Source organism: Natator depressus, chromosome 2, assembly GCF_965152275.1.
Source record: "Natator depressus isolate rNatDep1 chromosome 2, rNatDep2.hap1, whole genome shotgun sequence".
Taxonomy (NCBI): Eukaryota; Metazoa; Chordata; order Testudines; family Cheloniidae; genus Natator; species Natator depressus.
In genome coordinates, this window is record NC_134235.1 from 183,078,601 (window position 1) to 183,098,290 (window position 19,690).

Genomic DNA, 19,690 nt, shown 5'->3' on the forward strand with positions numbered 1-19,690 from the left:
ATTTTCAAAGTGCCTCAATAACTTAGGTGACTTAGGAGCCTAAGTTTCATTGAAAGAGAAAGGAGACTTCGGCTCCCAAGTGCCTAAGGGCTAGATTCACAAAGGAACTTAGGTGTTTGATGCTCAACATAACAATGTCTGACTTCTAAGTGCCTAGAAAATCACTGGGATTCACAAACCCTGGCTTAGGGGCTCAGGTTCCTATACAATTAATGGAGGGAGATAGATGCCTAAGAATGGGATTCACAGAAGCCAGCACTGCTCAGCAGCTCCCTACCTAAGCTAGCCAATGGGAGGTGAGTTGCCAAACCAAGAGATATATGCTAAATTCCCTCACACCCTCCCCCGTGAGTTCAGTGCCTAAGTCAGGGTTCGCGGGAGTCACCTATTCTCAGCTATGAACTGTCTATTGGAGTCAGGCACCTAAGGGGTTTCTTGCAAGAAGTTGATGGGGGGGTCCCTAAGCCTCTCCTGCTGAAGCTGTTCCACGTCAAAAACAAAAGAGCCACTGGAGCAGAGTGAGTGGATGCTGGGTCTCCCATCTCCTGGCGAGTGCTCTAACTACCAGGCTATAGAGTCATTCTCATGCTTGCTCTCTCTCCTTGGCCCAACGACTCTTTCATTATTTAATCCAAAGTAGAATAGCTTCCACAGGAGAGTCTGAGGGAGCCCTACATTACACCATCCCATAGCTCAATGAAAAGAGCACTCTTCTGAGAGATGGCAGAGCCTCATTTAAATCCCTTCACCTTATCAGGCAGAGAGGAGACTTGACTCAGGGATCTCCCACATCCCAGGTGATCCCTAGCAACTGGGCTAAAAGTTATGAGGGAAGCTCCCCGCCCCCAGGTGTTTGGTGTGAAGTTAGGGGTGCTCAGAGCCTACTGGATTGGGCCTCACAGGCGAGTTAGGCAGAGGAACACCTATCTTCCCCTGGTTTGTGAATCCATGGAAAAATTAATTTCTACCAGCTCTGCTGATATGCTTACTTCAGGTTAGTGGCCACTAACTTCAGAACTGCAATGAGACTACTCATGAAGTAAGGTCCTATTCGTTGTGAGTAAAACTACCAGAATCTGGCCCATAGTACTCAGAGAAAGCAATGGAAAGATAATGAAAAACATAGTTTAAAATATACAGCTAGTTATTGCAAAAAGAACTACATTTTGCACTTTTAGCAAGATAGTATGGCACAAGTGAAATGTGGTGGGGAGTTGTTATTCTTAAGGGCATAAGGGCTTTTTCTTTTGTTTTTGTTGGAATATGTTAAAAAAACATATAAAGGAAAATTGCCATCAGATAAATGGCTATTCAAGAGTTACTCTCTCTTCTTTTGAAAAAACACATGATGTTTGAAGTCTCTATAGTTGATTGTTTCAGTTCAATTACACACTTAGAGTAATTATCTTTTAAAGGTGTTATTTTAAAAATGCAAAAATTCGGCTTTAAAATAATTTTAGAAGGATGAATCCAACTGACAAGAGTGAGGGCATTCTGAGATGAAACCAACATTGCACCCTAGTTCACTCCGTGTTTATGTTAAGGTATCACAAAACTGCCAGAATAGTGGTCTGATGCATGGCCTCTCTTTTGCATGCACAACCCAAGAGTGGGTGCCCAATCCTATTTTAGGATGTTTTAATCAAACAGAATATCACAGTATCATAGATGATTTGGTACCATCCTGTTGGTTTTGAGTTAATAACTGTACATTTCCTGAAGCATTAGAAACTAGCTTTAAATCTTTGGTCCCACAAAACCAAATTATAAAGAGGTTTAATAAGCTTTACTGATAGAGATCCAATAATACAGAGACCTGTGGAACTTGTTGCCAGGCAGGAGTGCACGTACGGCAGTACCCTCCAAGAGATTTTTAGCAGGTACGGGGTACCAGAAAGACTTGGGGCTAGCTCCCCCGTCCCCGCACCAGAGGGGAGGGTGGGACTGCGCTCTGCTCCTTAAAGGAGCAGAACGCGGCTAGGGCGGGCATTCATTCTTTAAATGGTTTTAACAGCACAATACATATGCTAACAAACTTAAACAAAGGCTTTAAACCAGCTGCCTAAGGAATCTGCCAAGAACTTTGATGAAAATATGTTCCTCATCTTAGCAATGGAGCTGAGACTTATCACGCATCTGCCCACCTTTATTCGAATGAAGCTCCTTCTGATCTGACAGCTCAGGCATTGTCAGTTTCATCCAGAACAATTTACAAACTTGGAACCTAATCCTGTAAACCCTTAATCATTTGATCAATCCCATTGAAGACAATGGGACTATTTGCATGCCTATGGACCACTTTTGTGGACTGGTAAGAGTTTCAGGAGTCTGGTCCTATAAAGGAAGTTGAATCCCCCATTGAAATGCAATGTTCTGGGTACAATACCACAAAGCAGTTTAGGATGCATTTCTACTTAAAATTTGTCTTTTAATAAGTCATACATATGCTGAAATGGCTCCTCACCCAACTCCCATATTCCATATAAACAGACTGAATACTGCATATCTGGGGGAGGACGTGAGTAGTTAGGCATGTTGATGTTTGTATATACAAAGGGGGGCGTCAGAAGGGATGGGGAGAGCATGGGGGTCCCAGGCTGGGCAGGGAGGAGTCACATGGAGGGTCACATGAGGAGATCACGTGCCCCCCCTTGTGTCTCTCCCATGAGTACAGTACAGGCAAGAAATTATTTCTACTTGCACCACTGTTGCCAGGGGATGTTATGAAGGCCAAAACTATAACGGAGTTAAAAAAAGAATTAGGTAACTTCATGGAGGATAGGTCCATCAGTGGCTATTAGCCAAGACACAACCCCATGCTCTGGGTGTCCTTAGCCTCTGACAGTCAGAAGCTGAGAATGGATGACAGGGGATGGACCACTTGATGATTGCCTGTTCTGTTCGTTCCCTCTGAAGCATCTGGCATTGGCCACTGTCAGAAGACAGGATACGGGACTAGATGGATCATTGGTCTGACCCAGTATGGCCGTTCTTATCTTGGTCAGGACCTGAATGATGTAATGCTTTCTGAGTTGTGTTACAATATGCAAGTCTTGTACGGGGAGAAATTCACAGAGTGACAACCCATTTATTACAATTAGTGATAGGCTAACAAGAGCATCACTGGATCCTATGGTGAAAAAGCCAACAGCATATGAGCACAGATGAATATTTCAGATCTGGTATAGTCAGATCATATTGTTTTCTGAATGGCTAATAGTAAGTAAGGTGGTCAACAGCTAGTTAGCGGCACCTACATAGATCCCAGCAGCTGATATTCTGTAATACTGGCAGAACAAGAGGATAAAGTCGATAGTGAAATATATCTGTTATGTTGTCCTCCCACAGGTGTTCCCTCCTGAAGACCATTTCAGCATTACTAGTTGGATTGTCTCCCCACACAGCTCAGGCTGGACATATTTATGAGGATTAGACTACTATGAGTGGGTCCTGGCAAAGATGTTATCTGGGGGTCAATAATGTCAAGTGCTGCACAAGTCCCACAGCCCAAGCACACTGCTAGTTAGTTTTCCCCATCTATGTCATTCTGGGAAAAGACAGGACGTAGGTTGTGCTGCAGGTTAATAAGGTAGCTATTTCTATTTACCATACACAAATGGCAGATACATACTTTCAGCCTGGATGGCTTACATCAGACTAAGAAAAAAAACTAAAATAAGTCTTCATGAGAAAGAGAGAGAAGCAGTGTGTATTATGCTCTAACAGCCATCTTGAATTGCCTCACTGCACCACTGCCAAGCAGACAGGCAGGAAGAGAAAATGGAGTCTCGGCAACTTCCCTTCATTTGCATGTCTACATACACACCACAATTGGTTTTCACTACTGGATTTAAATCCTGATTAGGTTGTAAATGAATATGGGCTTGATCCTGCACCGCTGAAGTCAGTGGTAGTCTTACTATTGATTTTAGCTAAAGCAGAATCAAACCCTGTCAGTTTTGGCAGTCTCAGCATAGTCCCTTTAGTGTTTATCCAACTCAAATCACCACAACTTTCAGAAACAGTGAAGTGTGGCTAGGAGACTCCATTCAGAGGTAGCCTCCTACCTAGCTAGCTCCTTCCAGTGTTTTTTGGTGCACTTTATTAATTTTTACTAATATGATATTAAATAAAGGGTTATGTAATATATTAACAATTTCAAACAGTGAGCATGAGACAATACCCCCATAGATCAAAACACCACAAACTCAAGAGATTCGTTGAATTTAAGAAACTGACATACAAACACACTCACTTTACTCTAAACTTCTCATAAAATTTCGTGCCACACAACTTTAGGAGCAGAGCCAGGAAGTTTAACTCATTCAAGAATCTACTCTGAACAGTAAATGTTGTTGATAGAAACCTCTTCTTTAGAGGCAAACAGCTGGAGACAATGGAAAGTGAGCAGCAGAAAGACCTGTTTTCTTCAAAAATCATTCCTGTTAGATTTCACTGCCATCACCTGGCAATGTCTAGTTTCTGTCATTCATGCTCTCAATTCCCAACGGTCTGCAAACTTGTTTACCCCCAAGAGATCAGGATGTTGCCTCAGCTCAAAGGTGTTTTTACAGAAAGCACACCTGCTTAGGAACAACAAAGAGTTATTCAAATAGAGATTTGAGTAAGCAGCCATTCTATTCAGAGTCACTGGATTAATACAGCTGACTCTGACGTGTTCTTGGGGAAAAGGTTCACTAGGAGCAGGGCTCAAACTGAGAGAGGAGAGGGGCACTGTTCTCCTCATTATGACATTTAAATTTTAAAAAGAGTTGTGGAACTCAAAGAAGAGGACAAATAAGTAACAGGGCATTGCCCATACTGCATGTTTGTCAGTTAACCGCTGCCCAGGATCTCTGTGGAGCACAGCTGTTTCTGCCGGTAATTTCCCTAGAAATTCTATACTGGTCAAGGATACTGTGGTCTTGTGTATCCGTGCAGTGGTGGGTACAATAGAGTAGGGATACGGACACAGGAAGCATTTAATCCCCCATCCCTTCCTTACACCCTTCTTCAGGGGTCAGGCACAATCACAGTGCTTGTGCTCTGCATTTCTCCTTATGAAAAATGTGTGTAGTATTTGATAGGAATTAAACTGATCAAATTCTATTTCTATAAAAATGTAATGGGGTTCTACAAAAAATCCTCTAATTTTCTATAGATTTTAATAGAGAGTGATTTCCTTTCAAAAGGTGCTTTGAATCCTACCATAGCATTCTATAGCAGGGATATCGTTTTCTATTCGGTTCTACAGGGCATGTCCATAAGAGTTAGAGCAGCTGGATTTCCTACTGCCACTTGTGACTCATCCAACATCAGTCTGAAAGATCCTTCCCCAAAATATATATCTTTTCCAAAATATAACACATGAGATAGAGATGATGCCAATACGAAATGCTTTTATCTCATGGAAAACAGCAGCCTGCCTGCCCTGCTAATGAATCCACTCTGCTGGCATAGCACATCCTGTCAATCAGTGCTATGTTCAAATTCAGTGCAAGAGGCCCTTTCATCATGGCACATCAGTGTGAGAAGTAAGGTAACAAGCTCAATTTGCCTTTTTTGAACAAACATAGCAGAGAAGTAGTTTCCCCATAGGAATGTCTATAAAAAATAAATAACTACATTTCAAGAGGAGCCTACGTGTCATCATTTCTTTAGGTCTGTGGGTTATCAGGTATCTGTGACATAGTAGGGTACAATCCAGACTTATGAGCAGCTGTGTCACCACTGCCCTGCACCCTTGGGTGCCTTACAATGGCTTGCTGAAGTACCTCCCACCTGGACATCTCACAACCAGCCTTCCAGCCCCTGAGCATGTGTGTGTAACTGCAGCCTGCCAGCCACGCTAGGGTTACACTCGGGCTCTCACCAGCCTTGATTGTACTACAAGGTGACCCCAACACAGCCCCAGTCTTAGATTTTCCCCTAGAAATGTATGTCTTGTAGTGCCCAGTCCTCTCCTGGACAATACAAGTTATATTAAGTTCATTATTTCTTTAAAAAGAATAGTATATTGTCACCCCAAATGGAGTTTCCCAGGCACTTCAATTTAAACATACTAGATTAGATAAAACAATAAAATTAGTTTATTAACTACAAAGAGAGAGATTTTAAGTGAGTACAAAGTAATGAGGCATAAAAGTCAGAAATTATTACAAAAAAATAAAGAAAAAATGCAACTCGTACCTAACTTAACAAACTATGTTAAATCCAAAGCAAAATTCTCTCACCACATGCTTTCAGCAGACTCATTGACCAAACTTCTTCCAGCAAAGGCTCCGTGTTGCTTTGGGTGCAGAGAATGTAGTGGGCAGGAGAAAAAGAGGGGTCCGTTGGGGTGCTTGTCCCTCCTTTTTATAATTTCAGTTCCCCTCTTGAAAAACATTTCCATCTAGGCACCAAGAGGCAAAAAATCTATGTGGAAGGATGTTCCCTGCTACTCTTTTCTCACCTATTTGAGGTTCCTGTGTTTCCCTTCCTGCTTGATGGCTTTGTTTAGTGCTCAAAGGCAAATTAAGCAGAGCACAGATTCCTTTGTTTGAGACAGACCTGTATGCCAGTCTCAGTTTGGAACATGTATTAATAACACCATAAAGTGGAATTTTATAACTTCACACACAATGTTGCCATACGTATTTTATCAAGACAGTACAGATCTGCAAATTATGAATTTTCAAATGATAATTTACAAGCCATACTTTGTACAAAGATTATTACAATTGTGTGTAGGATGTGAATACAGGGGTACAATCTGTTACAGTATTCACCAGTGCAGTCACTTGCAGGATCATGTTCTTTACTGTTGTCCATAACTCAAGAGTTTCTTTCCAGTTTTCTTTCATACATTTTTTTTGCTGTCTCCCTCTTCATATACACAATGTGCACAGCTCTAGAGATGAACAATTTTAAGTTTTTACCACCCTGAAAACTGTTCAGGTTTAACCTCCAGCCTCCAAAATGTCACTCTAAACTCACCACACAGAACTGGCTAGTGATTAAACTATTACAGTTAATACGTTACAATAAAAACACTTTCTTTGGCTTCATTGTTTAGTTCCATGGATCGTTGCCAGTAGGTAACAGGTCTAGATGGTTTTAAACAATTCAGAGAAGCTCAGATACTTCTGATCACAGAAATTCTGTGCCACCTAACCACAAAAAGGTCAAATGACAGACTACATGGCCTACCTACCAAACCACTGCTTCTTACCATATTGACAGGTATTGCTGTGGAAAGTATTATACTTGTAATACTGTAGGGACAATTGCCACCTCTGACAATGCTGAGTGATCAATGAAGGAGCAGCCTTCCCAAAAGTATGGTAATATTGAAAATTCAAAATGGCATTCCCAAGTACCCATGTATTTGGAGAGTGCTCATAGCTACAAATAGGACCAGACACCCTATGTCACGCTGTCTGGAGTGGCTCACAACCATGAGTGCCTACCTCAGGGCAGACTGTCAAAAACAGGGCAGACACCCCCAAACTGGTGGTACATTCTATAATTAGATTTCATCAAGCCAGTACCAAATGTGAACTCCTGATTACTATAGTAGTCTTTCCATGGAGTCACAGACAGTCCCCTTACGCAATCCAGTCTATCTTGCCACCCAGGCAAGCTGGACTTAGTGATAAATGGTCACTTACTCCAAAAATCATAACAATATTCAGGTTGCTTCCAGTATCAAGAGACCAGTCACTTACCCCAGATCATTTTGGACCTTGGATCTTACATCAAAGATAAACGTCTACAGCCAATCCTCTAATAAACTATCTAAAGGTTTATTAATTAGGAAAAAAATAAGAGATTGTTATTTACAGGTTAAAGCAAGCAAACATATATACACAAATGAGTTACCATCTATGGTTCCTAAAGATGACAGAGAGTAGTACTCGGTCAATTCAAAATGTCTTCCAGGGCAGATCCAGGGGTAACCCCTGGAGATCTCTGCCTTAGTTTAGTGTCTCTGGCCTTGTGAGAGTTCAAACGGCAAAGAGATGAAAAATTCTCTTGTGACCCTATTTTATCTTTTACATTTAGGCTTTGCCTACACTAGCACTTTTGTTGGCAAAACTTTTGTTGGTCAGGGGTGTGAAAAAACACAGCCCAACTGACGTAAGTTTCACCGACAAAAGCACCAGTGTGGACAGCGCTATGTCAGCAGGAGACACTCTCTTACCAACATAGCTACTGACACTTACTGGGGGAGCTCTCTCTGTCGGCATAGATTGGCTACACAGTAGACCTTACAGCGGCAAAGCTGCAGCGGTACAGTTGTGCAGCTGTAAAGTCCCTAATGTAGACATAGCCCCTAGTCTTCCAGTCTATGAGAAGAGCTCCCTTGCACACAGCATTTACAAGGTGTGATAGGGCCATTCACCAATCTTTTGTATCATGATGTTCCTTAATGGCCCATTTAATCTTGATAGGTCTCTTGAACAGGTTGGGGGAGGGGACAATTCCCATGCCTGGGTTCACAAGCTAAGAGCAAACATTTTCAACCTTTTAAAGCAAAACTTACATATTTCCTTATGGCATGGAATACAGACGTTATAAATGAAATTAATGCATTCGGCAACCTACAAGCATTTCAGAGAGTCTAAACACTAAATACATTCTTATAAGACTAATAAATATTTTGAACAAAACTAACACACAGGTGAGCTGGTTTGGTTTCCAGCTATGGATTTGTCAGTTCTTAGCTAATGCCTATGGCCTTAGTCGTAGCTGGCACTTGGCTTACCAGCATCACATCCCACTTCCTTTACAAGTTTTTGATCCTCTCATTTGTTCCTTTAGTGTCTTCTCTTTAGCCCCAAAAGGTCACCTGTCCTCACCTTCTGCTCAATCCAAGCTTCCATGTCTTGAGATCACTTTTTCTTCTTTATGAAAGCTTCTTCCTAAATTCAAATCCCTGTCATGCACGGTCTCTCTCTCTCTCTCTATCTCAATCTGCGTTGTCCTTTAAATTTATGTCATCATTATCTTTTCATCCCATCCAGCCATATTAAATAATTATATGGTACCTGTTCCCTTCACAGACCTTTCTGGAAGAATTTCAACCCTCCTGTGCCTCCATTTAAATGGGAATTGTCAGAATTACATTTCATATTTCACACCCAGGTTAATTAATTTCCTCTGTATTATCAAGTGTCATTGAATGGTAGAAGAGTGACAATATGCTGGCAGTCCAATTCAGTTATGTTTCAAAGAGCCTCTATCCTCTTTGAGGGACACTGAAAAACAATGTTTGTTGGTACACCAGGCGAGTCAATCTCAAATTACCTTGTTCCACAGATCCTAGCAAGGGCCCCCTCATGGGCCACTGACTGGGCTTGTGTGTCACATTTCTGTCACTAACTCTCAGTCTCTTACCCCTTCTCAGAAATGCAGCTCCTCAGCCCACCTGCCTTATGCCCCAGGACTAGCTCTGTCCCCCAAGATGCCCTAGTTACACCCATCTCCCAGAACTCGACCCCCTGCAGTGTGAAGCTTCTGGCAGCAGTTTAACTCTGTCAGGGCATGAAGCAGCTCTGAAGCTGTAAACACACATACATATACACTTTGCACAGAGTCTAACTGTGATGCGGCGGTGCCCCACCCCCAGGCAAGATTGGGCTACAACAGGCCAGAGTGGCTGCGCCGAACGGCAGCCAATCAGAGAGGGCCTGTGGGGGAGCCAATCAGTGCCAAGTAGAGGGCAGCCAATCGGGGCCAGGCTAGGCCCTATACAAAGGCTGTCCAGGCGAGATGCAGTCAGTCTCTCCCAGACCTTCAGAGGGGAAGCTCTGTCTCCTGAGCTAAGGAAACCAGCACCTCAGACAGTGTAATGCTGGGCCGGCTCAGGGGAGCAGAGGAGAGCTCCAGCCCGATACCTGTCAGACTGCGGGCCCTGACCAGAAGGGCCTATAGGGTGCAAGGGGTCAGAGGGGAAGTGATCCAGGGAGGACGGACAGATGAGGGGAGAAAAGGAGGGTGGAGAGGCTGCCACGAGAGGGTCCCTGGGTCAGGACCCAGAGCAGTGGGTGGGCCTGGGTCCCCCGCTTGTACTACACCTGGCTGTGGAGAAGTGGCTGTGACAGACTGCAACTGGCCCTTGAGCAGAGGGGCTAGACCTTTGGGGGTTGTGGTTGGCCACTGCGGCTGGAGTGAACTGGAAAGACTGCTGTTAAATCCATCCCATCCCCTGGAAGGGGGTCAGGATGGACTATGGGGCACTGTCAGAAGGCAGTGACCAGAAGTGGACGTCGCCGAGCGGGGAGCAACGCGAGTCCAGATACCGGCACAGCAGAAAACGGATGGGACACCACTAACAGAGGGCACTCTGCAACGGACAGAGCTAATTCCCACACGTGCCAGTGGGAGGCGCAGAGATGGTGGGTCCTGACCCCGTTACACTAACATATTAATGCTCTTTTATATTTAATCACAGAAAGTACAAGAGTACAGACCATACAAAACAATCAACATTACACACACATCCCTGCCTCAGTTTCTTCACTACCCCAGGATATTCTTTGAGCTGGGATCCAAATTCCTTGGTTTGCCCAGAATCATTGGAGCCATCTGACCTCAGGAAACCAGGCAGAGCCCTATGCCTCATGACGCTGCTACATGTTGGTTGACCTTGCTCTCTCCTTCCTGACGCATTCCTGAATGGTTCATTATTTAAACTACCCCGGCTTCCTTTGTTCTGTCTTCTGGGTAACTTTCCATTGCTCCTTCCACCCCCCTCCCCCCCCCAGCTCCCCCGCCCTTCATAGGAGTCAGCTAAACTGGTTTTCTAAGGATGCATCTCAACCATTGTCCCAGATATTTGCACCTGAATAGGATTCTTGAATCCTATGCACCCCCCATTGTTTCTGTCTGGTGTGTGCCTGCTACAAGACCTGTCAGTAATGGTGAATCCACATACATAGAGATGCTAATGACAGCAGTTTTCATAATAGAACTTCATATCAACCAGAATTCATCCATAGTACAGACAGAGCCCCAGATTGTCACACCTTGCTATTGTTAAATTCTGGTCTCAGCGTAAACAAGAATACGCAAATGTATAAGAGATGATAAAATAATTCATTGTGCTTACCGCATATAAGGTCTTCTTTCTGGAGATCTTAAAGTGCTTTAAAAATATTAATGGCCCAGACCTTCCCCTCTTGCAGGAAGGGACTGTGGGGTAGGATATTTCCATGCCGACGCTCTCATTTCCCCACCACCATAGTCAATACAGCTGCCTGGGAAGAACATGGCGACCAAACAGTGTCACCATCACCTGCACAGCTTTCTTGGGGTCAGTAATGGATGAAGAGCAGGTGTCCATTCTGATTTTCTTTGCTCTATCAGCTGCTTTTGATACCATCAGCCACCAACTGGTGCTGATGTGTTGTCAGACCCTAGCAGGAACTGATAAGTGGATCTTTTCCTTCCTTTCCAAGAAGTCTGAAAGGATGGTGCTGGACAGTGAATCTCTACCCTAAGAACAATGTTCAGTAGGACTTGTTCCCCTTCTTGTTGGGTGTGTGTCTGGGCCTTTAAGGGAGTGTATCAAAAAGTATGGACGGTGATGTCTTCAACAGAGTGCCTTGACATTTCTGAGCGGGTTTTTAATTATTTATTTTATTTATTTTGCACCGTACCCATAGAATCAGAGGGGATTTTTATAAATATAAACAGACATTGTGTGTTATATGATGAATAAAGTTTAAATAATTTAAAGTACAGGCTTAGGCCCAGATCCTCAAAGGTATTTAGGCTCCTAACTTCCATGGATTTCAGTTAGGAGCCTAAATACCTTTGAATGTCTGGGCCTTAATGTCATTGGTATATATACTGTGTTGTTGTGGTATCCTGGGATTAATATAAAATTGATTCCAGAATCCTAGGGAATTAGATTCCCTAATGTCACTAGTTTTCCAAACTGAATACACTACTTTGTCATAGATAACAGAGCATTGTTATGGCTGTTCCCCCAGAGAATTGTATGGTGAATTGGGTAACCAACTCTCTGAGTGGTAAACATTGCAAGGGTCTGCCACACAAACTCTCAGCTTCTGAAGGGAAGTCACAATTCCAAGCAGCATGAACACATGTGGTATCACACGAGTGATTACAATGAAGTTGAATCTGACAGATTTTCAGACCAAAAATATCATATTCCCTGGGGAACTGAACCTTAGGATCTCAGACTGGCAAATGGTTCAAAGGGCAAATGTTCTTTATTAACAGGATTGATGCCACATTTCAGCAGAGCACTTACCTTTCACCACAAAAAAAATCCCTTCCCTATCCAGCAAACCACTTCTGCACAGCTAATAAATCCCACTGATTTCAATGGGACTTAAGCATGTGCTTAAGTGCTTTGCTGACTCAGGTTCCGTAGCCACATTACTGTGCAATCTCGGAGGCTGCATTTATTTGCTTGTAGGCAGTGATGAGCTGCCAAAATCTTAACAACGGGTTCCCTCCTCACCCCGCGAGGGGGTCGTTGCCCACCCCCGCCCCCGGGACTCCTGCCCCATCCAAACCCCCTACATTACTTGACTCCCCTCAGGACTCCTGCCCCATTCACCCTCTCCCCTGTCCCCTGACTGCCCCCAGAACCGAGCACTGTAGTGGGTGCCCACCCCACCCCTAAGAGCCAGAGGCACCTGCCGGGGGGCGAGATGGGGAGTCCCAGAGGTACTTACCTGGGGCAGCTCCCAGGAAGCATCCGGCAGGTCCCTCTGGCTCCTAGGGGCAGGGGAGCAGCTGCTCCCCCACTGATCACATCAAAAGTGGCACCTTAGGCACCAACTCCCTGGGTGCTCCAGGGCTGGAGCACCCACCGGCAGCTCCCTGCCCCGCGCCCGGACCCAGTTCACCTCACCTCTTCTCTGCCTCCTCCCCTGAATGGGCCACCCCGCTCCGCTTCTCTGCAACTGCCCCCCTCCCCGGCTTCCCGTGAGTCAGCTGTTCGGCGGGAAGCCTGGGAGTGCTGAGAAGCAGGCAGCAGCGGCTTCCCTCTCAGGCCGAGGGTGGCGGAGGTGAGCTGGGGCGAGGAGCGGTTCCCTTGCGCCTCCCCCACCCCCAGGTTACCTGCTGCGGCGTGGGCGGCCCTCCTCGCGCCCCCCCCTCCCCAGCTCACCTCCGCCTCCCTGAGCCTGAGTGCAAAGCTGCCGCCTGCTTCTCAGCCCGCCCCGGCTTCCCACGTGAACAGCTGATTCACAGGAATCCTGGGGGGGGCGGAGAAGCAGAGCGGGGCGGCGCGTTCAGGGGTGGAGGCGGAGCAGAGGTGAGCTGGGGCCGGGGGTGGGGCAGGGAGCTGCCAGTGGGTGCTCTGCACCCACCAAATTTTCCCCTTGGGTGCTCCAGGGCTGGAGCACCCGTGGAGTCAGCGCCTAAGGCGCCACTTTTGGCCGGTTAAATTTAGAAGCCCTTTTAGAGCCAGTTGTCCCTCACGGAACAACCGGTTCTAAAAGGGCTTCTAAATTTAACAACCGGTTCTAGCGAACCGGTGCGAACTAGCTCCAGGTCAGCACTGCTTATAGGCATGGCTACCTTAGGTAATCATGCTCTCCATCTCTCTTCATTGAATTGTAACTGTTTTACTTAGTAAAAAAAAGATACGTTTTGGTTTTGTTTTGACCCTCTTATTGTTGAGTTGCACAAAGTAAAGTAATAAATGGGCACTACAGACAATAAAAGGCAGGGAGACAAGTACTAAAATGCCAAGAGATTCTCCAACATAAGCATTACAGAAATTTCTTTCTTCATGAGAGAGGCTAATTACTGCATTTGATGGTTCATTTTGTGCTTGACACAACAAGCTTTTATCTTATTACGTACTAAAGAAAGACAGGTGAGTTAAAATTGGCTAAAGAAATCAAATACATACAATAAATGTAAAGTTCTTGGTTCAGCCTTGTAGCAGCGATGGAATAAACTGCTGGCTTAAGTCAAGTTTCTGGTTGCTTCCAGATTACTGGAAAGTTCTCAGTCCCTTGGTTAGAATGCTCCTATTAGTATAAGTCCATAGTCCAGAGGTTTAAGCAGGAAAGAGACAAAATGGAGATGTTTCTAGGGCCTTTTATAGCTTCTGCCATGTGCAGGGAAACCCATTATTTCAAACAAAGCCCTCAGCACAGCTAGTGAAGAGTTACAGGTAGCAAGATGGTGTTTGGAGTCAGATGGGCATACATGATTTCACTTAGTCACAGCAGGAAAGTCCATTAAGAGTAGACACTGTACTGTAACACTGTACTTCCACTGTAAATTAAATGTTCTTTAATGGGTCATTCTACTTGAATAGTTCCTTCACAATGTGCTGGCTAATGTGGTAGCTTGTTGGTGCTACCCAGAAGCAAATACCTTAGAAATACAGGTACATAGTTAATATTCCTAACTGCAGCTACAAAAATGATACATGCATACAAATATCATAATCATATTCAGCAAATCATAACCTTTCCATAGACATCTTACATGCCATATTTTGTACAAGATTTGTTGCAATTATATAACAGTGGTAGCTACAATGATCTACATGGTCATAGTTTAATCAGATAATGTCACAGTCTCTATGTAGGTTTCAGAGTAGCAGCCGTGTTAGTCTGTATCCACAAAAAGAAAAGGAATACTAAGTCTCACCTTAGAGACTAACAAATTTATTTTCTCACTAATTTTCTCTAAACCAATATTTAAAAGAAATTCAGAGACCAAAATAAATCTGTGAAGTTGAGGCACTGGCACTGGAAACAGTTTAGCGGCAACATATAAATTCTTCTACGGTGTAATCCTGCCTCCATTGTAGTTAATGGCAAAACTCCCATTGACATCATTGGGACCAGATTTCCCACTCATATTCAGGGATGACCCCAAGCAGAGTTTAGCTTCCTGCTAAGTGTGGTGTAAAGAACAAATGTTAACAGACAAGAAGCTATATGGTAGGATTTTGGATGATTTGAGAGCAATTACTGAAATGAAATTAAATGGATTCCAGAAAAGTGAAGAGGAACATATGTAATGGCCAAATCAGTACCCATGAAAGTGTTAGGGCAACGAGTATTCTCACTTCTGTACTCAAGGCCCTTTGTTCCTATAAGTATAGTTATGAAGCCTGTAAAATTATATATTCACTGATTTATCTGTGAAAACGTAGTGCCAGGAAAACGTACAGTTCCACTTATCTGCTATCTACTGCCAGTTCTTGCTACTTTGTTATACACAATGAGCCATATTCATCCCTGGTGCCCTGGTGCCACACAGTAAGGATAAAGTTCCCCCCAGTGTACCTTGTTCTTAAGCAACAGGGTCTCAGTTAAAAAAAAATCCACTAATGCAAATGAGAAAAATATAACACTTAAAGAGTTTAAAATGTAGTTTTTGGCTACCCTCCCAAGCACGAGGCCTCCTTAGTCCCATATAACAGCCATCTTGCTTTATTCTCTGTGATACACCATCCCCATATGCTTATGCTTAGCAGTACGTAGTTAATTTTCTGATATAGAATGTAAATGCCTTTGAGTCTGAAGCCATGCAATAAATGATAGAGCTGTATGTTCCACTTCTGTCTAAAAAACCATCCAACACAGGCACAATAAATTGATGTGTTGCATTATGCATGAAAACTATGTTGTTGCAAACAACAAGTGATATTGCTAAGAAAATATATTCCAATGAGACAAAACCCACAAGTACTTTGCATGGAATAAAGCATAGCACAGCACACATGTATCTGCTGCTGTAAAAAGGAGGCCGGGTGTGGGTAAGTATGCAGTGAGCATTTCTGAGTTCGTTGCCATCCGAGGTAAAACTCACACCCACGCCATTTGTAAATTACCCTCTCCCTATTCCTGGAGAATTACTCTGTGACACAGCAAACTGTCACAAGGAAAAAAGGATGGAAAAACCCAAGCCCTTTAAAAAGCAAGGGTAAGCATTGGATAGTTTGTGACTCTTTCAGGCTAGCAAATGATCCAGCTGGTTTTACTCACTGATGAAGTGAGGGAGAGGAGACCTGGCTATTAGCACATCTTAAGACCTGGCTTAATGCTTTCATTAAGAATGCTGTGAATGGGAAGAGCCTGGGGCCTCTAAAATAGAGTCTCTTCCTACTCAGTTGGTAGGAGAAGAGGTAGTACTAGAGAAAGGTGTGTTTCTAAAGGAGGGTTTAAAAGAGCTGCACCTGAGTAGAAAATGCTGTCCGAAGGATGCTGGGAAGATTAAACCTGTAGGTAACATGTACTAAACACTAAATACTCCAGGGAACTTGACTCCAGAGTAAAGTCCAAAGAGTCACCAGTGGATGAAAAGTACAGCACATCCTGCTACCATGAAAGGGAACTTTGATCATCTTGTTGTATAGGTCCCAGGTCAGGAAGAGACAAGCCCATGAAAATAATTACTCCATCTCTGTCTTCCTTTTTTCCTACCATACCTGTGGTAGGCAGAACATCCTGACCAAGCAGTGAGTGCCTGGTGGCATACTGACACACATGTTATGTGCCACTGTGATGTAGGTGTTTGCTAGTGGCATATTACTGATGCCTAAGGTGACAGTAATTTACAATATCTTTCTCTGCATCAAGCTTCTTTTCTCTTAGGGGTATTGCAACCAGCGTGACTTACAGCTGCCCTTATGGACCTAGTGTAATGAGGATCAGGAAGCTGTAAAGGTGGTTTACAGCCACCTTTGTGCCCCCTCCCCAAGCTATGTTGGGCACCAGCCAGCTTGCCCTAATTATCTCTACTGAAAGGAAAGTTTTACACCAAGAACAAAAGAGTAAAATTTCAGAATATTTATGCAAGGTACAGCGCTCTCAATTTATCATGTGCTATATCATAGTCTTTACTAGGCGTTACAATTGTTCAAAATATGTGTGACAAAATGTGACGGAGTGAATGTACCCTACAAAGTGAACAGTTAGATCAGATGTTACAAACAAAACAATCCTAGCAGAATGGAAAAGGATCACAGAGTGGTCCTCTGTATTCAGATAGAAATTATTTTAGAAAAGAACCTCACAAATGGATTATTGTTACTTATACTACATATGAGATGCTAGACAAGCTAAAGATTAGGATTATGAAAAGATAAATTCTTTCCAATTCCCATCAAAGTAACAATAGCTGCATATTTGCTGACAGTAGACTCATTCCAGATAACAATGGAGGACATCATTTAAATTAGCTATTGAAGTAATAACGACACTGGATGTGCTATATCCAAGTCCATGAGAACAGTTTAAGATTTGTGAGAACTTATTTAATGCACCCAGACTCATATTCCATCCTATTGGATCCAAAAACTGTATTAGTTTCTCCATGAGGATATCATTTTGACCCTCTTAAAAATGCAAAGCTCTCCTCAATTAGTATGCATCTATAGAGCACCAATAGAATGCTTGATGCAGTGCAAAAATTGGATAAAAAAATAAACAAATCAGAATCAGGATCTATAGGAATTCCATACACAAAAATAGATGAAAAGAAAGTTAAGGTTGCAAAATGAAGCATTCAGAAATCTGGAAATGTCAAAATTAAGGTTGCTATTTCCTTTATGCAGTCTGTAATTATATTATCACACACTATATTCTCACTATTTTTCCTTATTTAGTATGAAGGCTGGATAGCAAATGTGGCAGGGATCTGCATTCAGTATGAGTGAATAAGGCAGAGATAAGACTAAAAAATAAATATTAAATAGTTGCCTCATTAACTGAGTACTGCCCAACCCATGCACAGAACAAGGCAGAGGCTCCACGGGAAAAATCAGTATATGATCATGTAATACTATACATCTGCATAGGTACACATATCTCATATATGCAGATATGATACAAGGGTAAATATACAATGGACATTCATATCTTCTCCATTTGTTTTTGTACAATACCAAGCATACTGCTAGTGTTCTCATTTTATGTATTTTAGACCATCAGTATTAGAACCTTGATTTATACCATATGTTCATTTGTTCAACAGTACACACAGCACTCTCCATTAGTGCAAAATGCCACATTTTATAATTTATAATTAAATTAATATATATTCCACATCATATTGATGTAATTGAACTCATGTAATTATATACTATAGATGAAATTCATGCTGACACAGTACATGTTCACCCAGATCAACATTTTTAACATTAAATATTTTATATATAAATAGCACAATTGTCTGCCTTTCTCCTCCCTCATTATGTTCTGATTAGTGATAGCAGGTCTTCCCCACGGACTGAGTGTAGTCATTATGGTATGCTCCCTATTAGAATTGTCATTGTATTGCACTTTCCCAGAAAGTTTGTGCTATTTTTTCCAGCTAGCCGCTGGTTGTCTGTTTTGTTTCCATAATAGCAGTGATCAGTTTAATCAGTAAGCCAAAACATTGAAACCGACTAATGAGGGATGCACTTGACTTGACAGAGGGGACAAACTCTTAGAAAAGGAGACAGCTCCATTAGCAAATTACTTTGAAGAAAAATGGTGAATCTATTTTAAATGCTGCTCTTCTTTCCCCCTTCCCCTATGTACGCATGTTATTGCCTCTCTCCCCTCCTCTTGCTCTGGGCCCCTTCTAGATCTTATTTTTTAAAAATTTCTTTATGTTCTGTTGACAGCCTCTTTATCCTCTGGTGAGGATGTATGAGACAAAAATCAGTTTTCAGGTCAGTCAGCAACACTGGCAGTCACAAAAAATCTTCATGATTGAAAACCTGAAAATCGTTGCCAGAGAATATGAAGCCCTATAATGTCATCTTTAGAGTCCAGCCACACATGGAAAGAGCAGGCAATAGCGCTCCCATCGAACAGGGACTGTCTCAGGCAGAGGGAAGGCTATTGGGAAGATGCTGTCCAAGGTGCTGCCTTCCCCATGGCTAATTGTAGTCCCATCTCTCTGGGAGCAGTGTGTGATGAAGAATCAAGAGATGGAAAAGGCCTACTAGGTCAGGAAGGGTATGGCTGCACTGCATTGTATACCTGGATCTGTGGGACCCTTGCTTGTGGAGCTGGTGTCTCCAAGCCCTACTTGAGCACCCACGCTATGGCGTAAACCCGGGTTTACAATTGCTGGACCTGGGTCTCACAACCATGCTAACAAATCCATACTGCATGATGCTGATCTTTTGCAAAATGACAGGGCTTGGGACACAGCAGGACTCCGGCTCTGATCCACACCCCTAGGCGGGTCCTAGGACCTGTGTCCTGAGTGCTTGCTGACTTGAGTCAGACTGATTTGTGTGTGGACAAAATGTGGGGGGGGTGCCATGCTTGGGTTCAAACTTGAGTCAGAGCCTGGGGTGAATGTGTAGTGTAGACACCTCCCTAGTCCCGCACTTCATCAAGGCAGGATTGTTACCTACAAACTGGGTGTAGGAGAGCTGACTGGGGCGGGGGGGGGGAGTTACAAGGAGGTCACAACGTGCTGTAGGAATCGTGTGAAGTTGTGGCAGAGGATGAAGCGGAGAGATTTTTGGAGGGGGGCGAGCACGTCCCCTGTCATTTCCATAGGAGCCCCCTTTCCTCGTTTCTATGGAAGGGCCCCCCCTCCTGTTTTCATTTGTGGGGGGGCGGGTCCTCGCTTTCCCCTGCTTCACTAACGTTTCATGGAGGGTCCCCCCACGGCCTCAGTTACCAGAGCTGCGGCTGCTTGTGCAACCCCCCCCCACCGCCCCCCAGACCCCCTGTCCCCGGAGGCACTC